Source organism: Nipponia nippon, unplaced genomic scaffold (assembly GCF_047370975.1).
Source record: "Nipponia nippon isolate SJK-2023a ecotype South Korea unplaced genomic scaffold, ASM4737097v1 scaffold_2, whole genome shotgun sequence".
Taxonomy (NCBI): Eukaryota; Metazoa; Chordata; class Aves; order Pelecaniformes; family Threskiornithidae; genus Nipponia; species Nipponia nippon.
This window is the reverse complement of record NW_028262336.1, coordinates 127,526,211-127,538,818: the sequence shown is the minus strand read 5'-3', so window position 1 is coordinate 127,538,818 and position 12,608 is coordinate 127,526,211. Positions and strand designations below refer to the sequence as shown.

Sequence of the window (12,608 nt, the reverse complement as noted above, 5' to 3'; positions counted from 1 at the left end):
TGCACTCGATCCCCTCATCCAGATCATTGACAAAGGTATTAAAGAGGACTGGCCCCAGTACTGAGCCCTGGGGAACACCACTTGTGACCGGCCGCCAACTGGGTTTAACTCCATTCACCACCACTCTCTGGGCCTGGCCATCCAGCCGGTTTTTTACGCAGCGAAGAGTGCGCTCGTCCAAGCCACGAGCACCCAGTTTCTACTAAAGTGCAGGTAGACAACGTCCACAGCATTGATGGCACGAACTGCCATTTCAATAAAACAAGAAGAGCTGGGCATCAAAAACCTCCTTTGATTCGTGTACTTATTTTGACAAGAGAACCCAAATTTCTAGACACTCTCTAGAGACAGCTCTCGGGGCAGAGAACAGAGGTATAACCAAAGTAACATGGACCTCACTCAGTGGCATCAGTGTTTGAGCCTGGCTTAACACAACAAAAAAGAAAGGTATCTGCCCTTTGTATCACTGGGTGCAATAAACAGACATGCCAAACCTCTCCAGGGTTTTGGCTTCAGAAAAAATAATTGCCAGCCACCACCAGGTTCAGCAGGACAGCACGAGGTCACAACTGGGCGGTCTATCAACGGCGTAGCTTCTTCAACACCACACTGAGATTTTGGTAACAGGGTAGTAAAACTACCTGCAGTACGCGAGACTTTCTGAAAGGGATGCTCACTTCAGCCACCGTAAACAAGCAGCCGATGCTAACGACGTGCCAGGTTTGACTCATACAATTCATTAGCATCTTTACAGAGTTTGTGGTTTGTTTTTCATATTTCTCTCTGTATACAGTGAAAGAGATCCTCTTTTATTTACATGCCCTTCTTCCAGTACTGCAACAATTGACTTTTAACACCTTTATCGCTTCTTTCTTCTTCAGAGAAAAAAAAAAATAAACAAACAAAAGCCCATGCACACACCCTGGATTTTCCCTCCTTAATGGTACAGAAACATTTTACTCATCTGCTCCCCGTCCCTTTCAGGCTTTACAACTGAAATCAAATCTTAGTTGACAGCATTTAAAGATCAAAACCAAGAAATACACAGCCACCTCTACAAGGTTTGCTTGTGACTTCCAGTGCAATTTGTTTTCATTCTCAAAGACTCGGAGAACCACCTTGACCCAATCCCACTAGCATTCCTATTAAATCCTAAGCCACCCAGCTGGCTGCTGGGGACCACACTTTGATCCCGAGCGGTAGATGTTGTCTGAGTTAGCATCAAGCCATGGCTGAAAGGGCTTGGAGGCAGATTCACATCCCATTTGGCTATTCCCACTACAGGGACAACAACCTCAGGCAGAGCTGCAATCGCCACCCCGGTATCTGCCCAGAACCACAAATTAGTGGCCCAAAATAAAGCTATGAGGAGGCAGTCCCTTTGCACCGGTTCAATCCCTCTGGCTGTCAGCCAGCCCGGAGCAAGTCCCACAGGTAGAGAGAACCCAAGAGATGGGAATCAGGCCTCCCATCGGTGAGGCAGCCGATTTCACTAGCCTCTTCATTGGTCCCTCAGGGCTGTTTTCACTCTCTCATGAGAATCTGAGATACAGTTATGTAAAACAGATTCCTCACCCTTAATTAAAGCAAAGTTCACATGCACACCCTGCTGAAAGCAGCATTTAAAAAAACCCAAATAATCACTTCTATGAAGGATAAGTCACTTATAATTAAAAAAAAAAAAAAAAAAATGTCAGCATGCACACAAGGGAGCGTCGAACACTTGCCAGCCACCTGGATAATCACTTCCTACGAAAAGCTGCAGAGGAGGGCCCTGGGAAGGGAAGGGGTCATGCAGACTTTCTTGCAAAGGCGATGCAGGTGGGATTTGCCCTGCACGGGTGAGAGTTGCAAAGCCTGTCACCAAATCCGAGGCCGCAAGCACCAAATCTTCTCCACTGCACTAGTATCTTCTTTCATCTATTTTAAAATCAAAGCGCATCTTGTTTTATCAAAAGGTCCCTGATTGTAATAGCACAGGAGCTGAGGGACGTTTCACATTCAGCTTTACCTGCTGACTTTATCATTTAAACCTCCTCCATGTTCCTCCCCTCCTTCCCAAAAGGAAGACTCCCAGTCATTTTTGCTTCTCCTTGGAAGGCAGCCCATCTCCTTGACCCTTTTAGCTGCCTTTCTGAAATGCCACTGTGTCCTTCTGGTGACGTGGAGACCAGAATTGCACTTCACACACAAGACACGGGTGCATCAAGCATTTACACCAAAGCAAAATTATACCCTTCTTCCCTTTCCCGATGAGGATGGTGGCTTTTTTGGCTGCTCCTGCAGTGATGTTTCCCTCTCCATCCTGAAAAGGAAAATCACCCCCGCTTTTTTACTTCCTATTATTCATGCGTCTTTCAAACTATAAAATAACCTGTCCTCCAAACTCGTAGAAGCTTAAGATCTTGACCGAAGTTTTCTGAAAATCCAAATATATTACATCCACTTTAACTGTTTCTTACCGACACCTCACAGAACTTCATGGGGTAGGGCAGCAGGGTTTTCATTTTCAGAAGCCACACTGACTCTTTCCCAACAGTTAACATTGATCTATGAATTCAGAGATCCTTACTGCAGACCTTTCCATTCCTGGTAGCATGACTCTCTGGTGTGCTGTTCCCAGGATCCCTTCTAGAGCCCTTTTTATAGATGGGAATTACACTGGCAACTCCCCAGTCCTCTGGCGCAGCTGCCGCCTGTAGTGATAAATTATACAGCTCGGCCAGTAGTGCTGCAGTTTCACATTCAAGTTCCTTGGGACTCTTGGTTGGACGCCATCCAGCCCCGGTGACTTACTAACATCTAACTTACTTATTTGGTCTAATTTTTCCTTCTGTATTTATCTCAAATTAGTTTCTCTGATCCATTGGCTACAAAAAGTGCACTTGGTATGGGAATGTCCCCAATACCTTCAGCAGTTAAGACCTGATATTCTCTGCTATGGCTTTATCAACTCCAAGTAACCTTTTTACACCTTTGTCACCAAGAACTCCCTGAGATACCCTAATTCTAATGGATTATATCCTAATGTATATAACATTTATGTCCGAATGGATATAAAAAGCAAAGTCGTAACATCTCAGAAAAGCAGTCCCAAGACAGACTGTTCCACCTATCTGCTCTCCCCCTCATACCAACCTGTGCCCTGGCACGGCTGTCACCCAGCCTTTCCTTCCTGGCAGAGGTTTCAGATACCACAAAGAGATCAGTGAGATTAAACTGTGTCACCATGGAAGCCAGCTCCGCTTTAACACAGGGTGGAGATCCGAGCACTAACACCACAGGTTTGGGACGGGAGCTATTGGGGCCTGAGGTGGGGTTTCTGTCTGGGCTCCTCCTGATCGGGAAGGCTGGCACAAACGGAAGGTAACTTTTGTGCAGTGTGACGACATTGATAGATGCCAGGCAATCCGAGGTGCAAACAACTGCAGGTTTAAATGTCTTACCCTGACTGAAGTACTAAAGCAGGCACTTTCCTTGCTGCCACACAGAGCGTTTCTGTTCCTCACCAGCACGTCCCTGTAACACTCACAAGTTCAATGAAAATGCTCCTTTCAGATGAGGCTGTGTGTGAAGCTACCTGCCTGCACAGGCACTTGCAGAGCATAGACCAAAACAGTTTCCTTCTTCCACACCCTCCATTTCTTGGCATTTATACCCTTCAGAAGCCCATAAACAGTCCTGCCCTTCTCCTCATTTTATAAAACTACACAAGTATACAGCTCTTTTATCTTCCTTTTGCGTCAATCCCTCCAGCCCCAAAGTCGTTTCTGTTGCTTTCCTTCCATTTCCTCCTGTTTATCTGCTAGAAAGTAACGAGGATCAAAGGCGGCAATTACTTCAGAAAAAAATCCCCCCACCCCTCACACTGATTAGCAACATCAGACCCAATTTTCAGAAAGATATTTGAGAGTTTTTAAAAATACTTTACCAGCTTAGGTGCCAAATCCCAACAGTTTCCGAGGGAATCAAGCGCCCACGCGCTTTCTGGATTCCCACTAGATGCCTACCCACATCTTTTAGTACGTAACCACATGAAACACTCTACTTCTGTTCTCAAGGTTAGGCTCTCTAAGTGCTGCTAAGAGAGTCCCTGAATGTTCCCACTGAAACCCATGGGCTACTGAGAGAGTTATGTCCCCAGGTTACCAAAAAAAAGAAAAAGAAAGAAAAAAAAAAAAAAAAGAAAGGAAAAAACCCCACAGCTTTTTTTTTGTTCCTTCATGCCCAGCAGATCTTACCGAATACCTGCTGCACAGTTCCTAACAACATGAAAAGTTTCTCATCTTGTTTTCATCTTGGCTATGAACTCTGAGGCACAAATGTTGTCAAAGTCTTTCTGTACATATTTCAGGGTATTCAGAGATAAAGCGACATCATGCTATACCAGACACGTGTTTTCCTGTTCCTCCCTGTGCCTGCTGATTCTGTGTTTGCCCTTTACACCTCCATGACAGAAGAAAGCATATTACTTCTCCAGCATAGTTGTGTTTTATGCTCATTATGAGCCTTTACGGGCAGCGTGTAGGAGGCAGGTGACAAGGAACCTCAGCATCTCCATGAATAAGCCAGGATCACTTGTACAAGAGACGACTCCTGAACTGCAGCACTTCGACTATGAGCTGAAGGGCCGCAAGGTAGGAGCAGCAAAACAAAACAGTAGGGTTATTTAATAACGTTAGCTAGTGTGACTGGCAGCAGCATTAGCAACCTAATTCTGTCTTGGATTAAAATTATAGTTCCAGCAAGAAGTTTGGGCCCATCTTACAGCCTGCTGGGGAAAACAACCTTTGAATTCTGAATCACCTTTTCAGGATTACAATAAGATACATAACACTTACAAGATGCAAGACATTATGCAGGTAGGTGATGGGAAAATCCCAAAAGCATTCTGCTACACTAACAAATGAACGCACTAGGTGAAGCATGGAAGTCCCTACAGCATGACGGGGATTATAAGCGTCATCCTTCCACACCGAATCGCAGGAGGATCCAGAACACCACAACAACAGGAGTGGGGAGAAACACATGATCCAGTTGTGATTTTCTGTCAGGCTCTTTCTCCCAAATACATTTATTAAAGACAGAGAACCAGTTAGAGAGGAGTCAAAATCCATTCTGTACCAAGGATTTCAGATACGGAGCACAAGCAGGTCCAGCAGGAGCTGACTGGGTGGGTGGTAGAGGTTCTGGGGACAGAGGAAGGTAAGAACAAAATAACCAAAATAACAAGCTGTATACAGCGGGTACCACAATGCCAGGCGGATATTTCAAAAGTAAAAAGGCACTTACTTGTCAGCTAATTCTATGAAGCAACCAGATCTGGCCATACGTCTTGCAGTCCTTACATCCAGGTTTCAAACCTACAGACAGCTCCGGGATCTTCAATACTACACCACAGCTATGCTCACTCACGTTGCTCTGTTAAGTTTTCTGCCAGGTCAGCTCACAGCCAAGAGCTGAAAGGGAAAAGCACCCTTGCCTTTGGATGGCTACGTGCCACGATGAGCTCAGCTGTGTCAAGCTTCACCCCCCAATCGCAGCCTCCCAGAAAAACTGAAGCGAAGAGCACGCTCCCAGCAGGTGGAGAGAGAACCCTCCTGCCCTTTCATCATGCATTCGGTCTCCAAGAAAATGCAAATTCAGAATTATACTTTTAATATTAATTTTGAGTTGACCACATCAAAAGGAAAACAGCTGCCAACAGCCACATCCTTGCTTTATAGTTTTGTGATGGGGGAGTGGAGGGGGACGGTTTTTGGAAAAAAACAAACACGAGCTTCTCATCTGTTAGTCAGAAGAACGCAAAGTTAACCACAGACTCTTTCCTTCCAAATTTGTAGTTAGTTCATTAGGAATTTAGGATCAGAGCCCTCACAGAGAGGTCAAACAGTCTTTATGCTGAAACTAGCACAGGTTATGCTTTACACAGAAACATTTCCCTGCTCAACCCATTCACATCCCACTGAAAAGAAAAACAACGCTAACAAGAGCCACCCCCCCCCCCCCGAAGCAAAGCGCTTGAATTCACGAGAAAGGAGGAAGACAGACCACCGAGATCACACATGCTCATCCTGCTGGATTTCAGATGATTTACCTGTAGCTACAGGAAGCGCAGATGGAACCGAATCTCAAGGCTTCAGAACCAAACACAACCACACCACACGGCGGATGAGATCACCTTGGTGAAGTCACCGCTCCTCGACACTGAGCCAAAATAACAGGGTGGGATCCAAAGAGCAACTGAACATCATCAGATACAGCAGACATCCACCGTCATACTAAACTTAAAGCTCGATGACAGAAATAGGTATAACGTCAAGAGCAGAAAGCCACTTGCTGCTCAGGTGAGATTCTTTTAATCCCCCTGACCGTTCCCTCCTGACCAGCACACCGATGCATTTAATGCTGCCGCACGTTAGCATGCGATCAAATGTTTTTGAAACAAACAAAAAAAGCCCACACAAGCACTGTTGGGGGCACCTGGACTAGGTCCCGGGATGAATAAGTATTGAATCAGAGGGCAAGAAGGGCTCTTGCAGGATGTACGTAGTATTAGAAAGGACTGACTCTTAAAAAAAAAGGCAAAGGGCATCTAAAATAAAATTGCTGATGTGAATTAAACAAAGAAAAAAAAAAAAAACCATGATCCTGATGATCCCCTAATCAGCTGCAGGAGATGAAGGAAATCAAGCTGAGATCATTTCAACATCAGTATTTTTTTAAAGTAGGCAATAACTTTAACAGAAGACGCTGCACACAAGAAAAGACATTTTTGCTTGGACCAAATAAATGACTAAATTCTTACAAATATGGCCAGCTCATCCCTTCTGAATGTTTTTCTTTTGCAACTGAAAGACTTGTTTCAGAGAGACACAGAACAAATGAAGAAGCTGGCACTCAGAAGTCTACAAGGAAGAGGGAATGAGATTTCTGACCATTTAACCTACCCTTGCCGCCTTCTCCTGCCCTGTCCCCCCAAATCCCCTCTTCACCATGCGTAAAGCGGAGACAAGTTTGGGAGGGGGAATTGTTAATACGAGCTGGCAGGACGCTGTTTCAGCAAGTATAACTTTCATGCGAAAGCCAGAAGTCCTACTATGACAGTGCAGTGAGTCACTGGATGACAAGGCATTGAGGCATTTAGATACTGGTTTTGAATTCAAACAAATGACACTGGTTTGCCTTGTCTAACTGAAGGATGTGCCTTTACTGAACCTAGAATTCAAACACTGCCTGTGACCGACTGCCTCCGTTTAAAGACAGCCTACACAGAAAGATAAACTGGTTGTGTTCTACTTTCTGCTTTCAGGAGAGCCCGGAAGGGACCTGAGTTTTTTTTGCTTTTTCTTCTTGAAGAAAGTCCTGCCTTTGCCATTGCCAGCCCTACCTTCACCTCCTCAGCCTTTCTAAATGAAATCTACACATTTAAATATTTCCGGATAGAGGAAGGCAGTGAATGAGCCTAAGGCTCCTTCCCCTATCCAGTCTCCATTCTCCTCCCAAGCCCTGAAGAGGCTGCTTCTTACTGGGGTGGAAGACAAAATATTTTATCTCCCTGCTGCTCATCTGCGTTTGCCCGGTATCTTCAGGATCACAGATGTACAAGGACTCTGTTTCTCATCAATCTTAGGGGTGGGCAGGGAAAGCGAAGATAGGCAGGAGATGAACAATGTTTCTGTAGAAAGGCAAAAGGAAAACACACAAACAAATAAAAAAAGGCTTTAAGAGATGTAAGTAAGGAATGGAGACAGAGAAACCAAACAAACAGGAAGAATACACATGCACACTGCAAGTTAAGTTTAGTAGGACTGTCAGGGCTCCCAGATATGGGCAGAGAGACACTAGCCTGACATCCCCAGGCTACAGCTTCATCAAGGTAAAGTGTGAGTTTAATCTTCTTCATACCCTTCAAAATCTGATTTAGGAACATAAGCAAGGGATTAAAGCAGGCCTGGAAAAGTAGTGCTAGTCCCAGTCTTTCAGAATCTCTTGGCACCGGCCTGGTAGTGGACGAGACTCCTGCTGCTTTTTGTGAATTTGGTGGCAGAGAGAATGATTGAAAAGGCTGTACCAAGGGAGTCAAAATTGCGTAGGAGAATTTATAAGACACACAAATGTAAGAGACTGCAATTTTTACCAGACACCTCATTACCAAGATAAGGTAATGCAGCTGATGCAACGACAAGAAATTTGATGAGCCAGAAATTAAAAGACAGATTTTTTTTTTTTATTGGATCAACATAACTGTGATACAATACTTGTCGCTGGTGCTGCAGTTCCCTCTCCTTCCTCCCCTCACAACTTCTCTGGCTTTCTGTAAGGCTACCTAGTGAAGATTTCAGTGATTTTGGAGAATTAACTTAAAATGTTAATAACTTGCTGTTAAGATGCAGTAGATACCCTCACTTCCCCCCCCAAAATTAGGAACTGGAGGCTCAAACCAAAGCCTCTGTGTGCTTAAATCTCATTACTGAAGTCTTCAAGGCACACTTGGATCAAATTCTGTCATTTCTCTCTGCAGACAGGAGTGGGAGAAGTCTCTTTTACACAACACAGATTTTTGCATAGCTTTCGCATCTCCAGAATCTTGGAGCTTAACAGAAAGCATCAAACACCTTAACACACACCCACAACATGCATACATTTTACCAAAGAACCTTACCAATTACTTGGATTATCAGAAAGCGGATGGTTTCGGTGCAGGGCTATGCGGCTTTATCACCATTCATTTCTAGGCCACCCCTTGGAGTTCAGCTCCCAAAGCTTTTCCGTTATCATCTGCAATCTGCTGCGATCGCGATGCCAGAGAAGCAACGCTGAAATTGAACTCGCATCTTATCCCAAAGTGGGACTGAAGACGAGCACGATGGCAAGGCAAAACAGGGACGTGAACTATAAGCTTGTGGTTAACATTTTGTGGTTAAACAGGAGGGGCAGCTCTCCTGGGCAGTGGAGCAAGAATATTCAACCAAACTTCTGTGAAAAGAAGAATTAGCAGTGACCACATCCACGAGAAGTGCCATCCACTTAACAGTCATTCCAGGATCTTCGTTTTCCATCATTATCTTCCTCCAGCCTCCCTCTTGCATAGAAACTGAGTATTCCTGCAGCAATTTCTCATAGCAGCAGGAAGTGACATGAATCAAGTGGCTCACACCCTCTAAAGCAAACCCTTTATTAAAGATATTATTTAACAAAGTACAATACTTAGTAAAGCATAGAGATTCACGTTGGAAATCCAACTTTAAGTCATTTAAGGTTCCACAAGGCAATTAGATCTGTAGCCTGAAAATCACGTTTCTGTATTATGGAGGCCACATACATATTTCTTAAGAATTAGGAAAAATGTGACACTTTTCCTTTTTAGGAACCAACGTTCTCTTTCACAATCCTTTTCCTTGAGTTCCTGAGTTTGAATCAAAGGGTTTCCCCTCTATGTGCTTTGTTTTGAAACAGATTTGTCTAATTTGTTAAAAATTAGCCAGTATATGAATATATGCCTTTTAATTTTTGACCCTAACTACAGTGACATTAGTCCAGTTATACACTGATTTGGATCGCTCCCAATTAAAGCAACTTTTAGTACATAATGCTATGACTAGGTCTTCCAGTCTACTAAAACCAATGTTTTACCAAATAAAACACAGACAAACCTGGGCTCCACTAAGAATCAAAACACTCTGTGGTTTGCAAAGGAAGTGACATTAAAATTTGCCTTGAGTGAGGTATTCCTGAAAGGGTAAGGACATATACATTGTTCCGTTTCCAGAAGAACTGCAAAACGTAATGGGAGTTTTATAATTGAGTATCTTATTAATTTTAATGAACTGATCAATATTGCATTTCAAATCCCGATGTGTCCATTTGCTGCTAATTCCTTTTTGTGCTATGCACTCCCTGCTCTTTGCAGCTGCTACCTGGCTGTTAAATCTACCTTCTGTTATGAAGGGACACCAGAGTTCAGACTCAGGTGAGCAGTTTAATGAACCAGGAAAGCAAAGGATGCGTTATGAGCCTGGTCTCTCTTCTTTTTCCCCTCTCTACCTCAACACATGCTGGGGTTACAGAGCTCAGTAACGGCCTCAAACACACGCTGCACCTTACACGGAGGTTAGAACGGGGCCTTGGGCTGAAATGAATCCAACAGCTTCAGTAGTATAGACAGGATTGGGAAAGGGGGGTTGGAATATTCTTCCCTGCTGCTGCTGAAGGAAATCAGCTTTTCTTTCATCCTAAACAAGTCTGAACTATGAAGGCACAGGAATTCTACGTTCAGCTGTGACTTCTAGCCTCTCCAAAGCACGACTGAAATAAGACATTCTTGAAATACCTACTAAAGGCAAATGATGGATTCATCCTGGCACAAAGCCCTTAAGTTGAACTTGTTGGTGAAACTGCATTATGTTCGCTTGCAGATAGCTGGGGAAATTAAATCCAAGTTTTACAAAAGGAATCACTTCTCTACTCTTTCTACAGAGGAGTTTGGGTTAAGTGGCCAAGCCACTCATATTTTAAGACCAGCAGAGAATGTGCATTTGGGAATATGTAGGTGCAGAAAATAATCTATACTGGAAATTCTTTATGCTAAAGAAGTGATAAGGTATTTCACATTACACTAAGCTTTCCATATATAAATGAGAATAAAATCCACATGACGCAAGCCACCAGTTCAAATAAATGTATTTCTCGCTCCATCTCCTATTTCATGAATAGAACATAAGCCCTGCGAAATGGGCTTCGTCTTGTAGGAGAGGCATCATCTAAAACACTTGTGCGCCACTCGCAGTCATTAAGAGTTCAAAGCCCTACTGATGCTTAAAGAAAGTAACCCAAAGTCCCAAAGCGGTGCTGTGACACCTTAGCAAGCCAGTCAGTCAGTCAGGCTGCGTCCTAACCTTTTGTATTCGATTTTCCTTCTCTCTGCTGGCATCTGTAAAGTCATCAAATGCCATCAGCTGTAAACCATGGACACGTGCACTGTAACTACGTGCGTCAAGCTCATAAGAGAAGGAAACAATGCCTTTGGGTAAACTTGGATGACTCCCCCCACCCCAAAACCACACACAATATGAATAATAATTATTTTCCACCCCATTCTCCATTTAGATTACAGGTATGGACTGACTTTATGGAAAAAGACGAGAACACAAGGCATGAAACAAGGCTTTATGCCCCACTTGCACGCAGCACGTACTTGCCACTTGCCTTGCTTGTAGTCCCACAGCTACGGGCCCTCCTGGATCAAGGAGAGGTACGCAGCCAGATGTCATGTACTTCAAGGCAGTTACAATATATTACACGTGGTAATTGGGCTCACAAAGGGCTACTGTAGGAGAAATTATTTTCTTTTCGGAAAGTAAATTTGGTTACTACTTCTGCACTCCTCTGATTTGGCCTGATTTTCCCAAATTAGGACCTTTTTTCTATCCTATTAACTTTTTTTCCTCCTCCTTTTTTTAAACCTGAGATGATAAAAGGATGCCTGATTTGCCACCACTTTACTTCCCTGGTTCTAGGCAGGAAGTGGGAAATAGAGTGACTTTATTTATCAGCTTAAGAGTGAAATAAACTAGCTATATAGCTGGTCCAAAGAGCACAGAGTACAAGAAGGAAAGAAACCATGGAAGGAAAGTTATTGTTTAACCTGCATCTCAGACGAGATGCAAGAGATAGAGAAAGGCCATCGTTAGCTATCTGACTGGAAGCCGGAACGCTCGGATTGCCAGTTTGAACAGCTATTCTAGAGCCTAGACAATTTACCAGAACTATATTAGTACATAAACCAGAACTGAATACTTCCACTTTTTCCTTCAAATTCCCCTGGAAATGCACTTAATCAGATGGCTTTTTCGTTTCCCCTTCCCCCACCTCAACAAACAAGTGCTAAAATGAAGGGAACTTGTGAAAGCTATGCTACTATGGTGCTTTTCCCAGTGGATTTGCTAGCAATGCTGCCTGCCCGCGTCCCCACAGCGAGAGAAGTAAGCGAAGCTCCTCTCAGCTACTTGCTGCCACGTACAACACAATACATGGGAGATAAAGGAGACCAGGGTGACTACAAAGAGGAACAGGCATTTTTAGAGCACAACTCTGACCTATTTTAAAATGCCTACTGGAGGACGATATGTACCACATCCTAAAAGGGCCTTTTCCTCCCTACTGATCACACTGGGAGCTTGGGGAGACTTGTTCAGCTCTGAGCATCTATGTTTTCATCTAGTGAATCCCACGAAGGGCCCTGAAACCGTGACACGCACCCCACTGCCACGTGCTGAAAAGGAGACAGAGCGTGGGAGGACCCCAAGACTTGTCTATAGCTCTGGGGAAGCACCTGAGGAGGAAGAGGACAGAAGTAAGCTTCCTCCCCTGCACAAAGCCAGGAGCAGTCGTCACCAGTGGCAGCACTGAGCGTTACCCCTCACAGCCATAATGTCCACATCTACACGTGCCGTGCACAGCCGCACCCAAGTTCAGGAATTTCAAGCTTGGACTTAAGTTTGAGTAAAAACCTGGTTAGCATAAGCAGCGTCAGACATTTTTAAGCTGTTCATTCCCAAAGAGCATCACATGCCGTATGCTCAGAAGGGAAGAACTGACCACAGTGA

General features: G+C 44.1%; 1 protein-coding gene across 6 annotated transcripts in view; it reads right to left on the bottom strand.

Moving 5' to 3' along the window:
- Positions 1–12,608, bottom strand: part of PAK1 (p21 (RAC1) activated kinase 1) — a 106,280-nt gene that overhangs the window by 63,685 nt on the left and 29,987 nt on the right. Inside the window, exon 1 of one of the 6 annotated variants that reach the window (XM_087756652.1) lies at positions 7,530–7,547. The exons of the other annotated variants lie outside the window; for them this stretch is intronic. The gene's annotated coding sequence lies outside the window, so the exon portion shown is untranslated. Of the gene's footprint in view, positions 1–7,529; positions 7,548–12,608 lie in introns of those variants that run through there. 6 annotated transcript variants of the gene reach the window in all.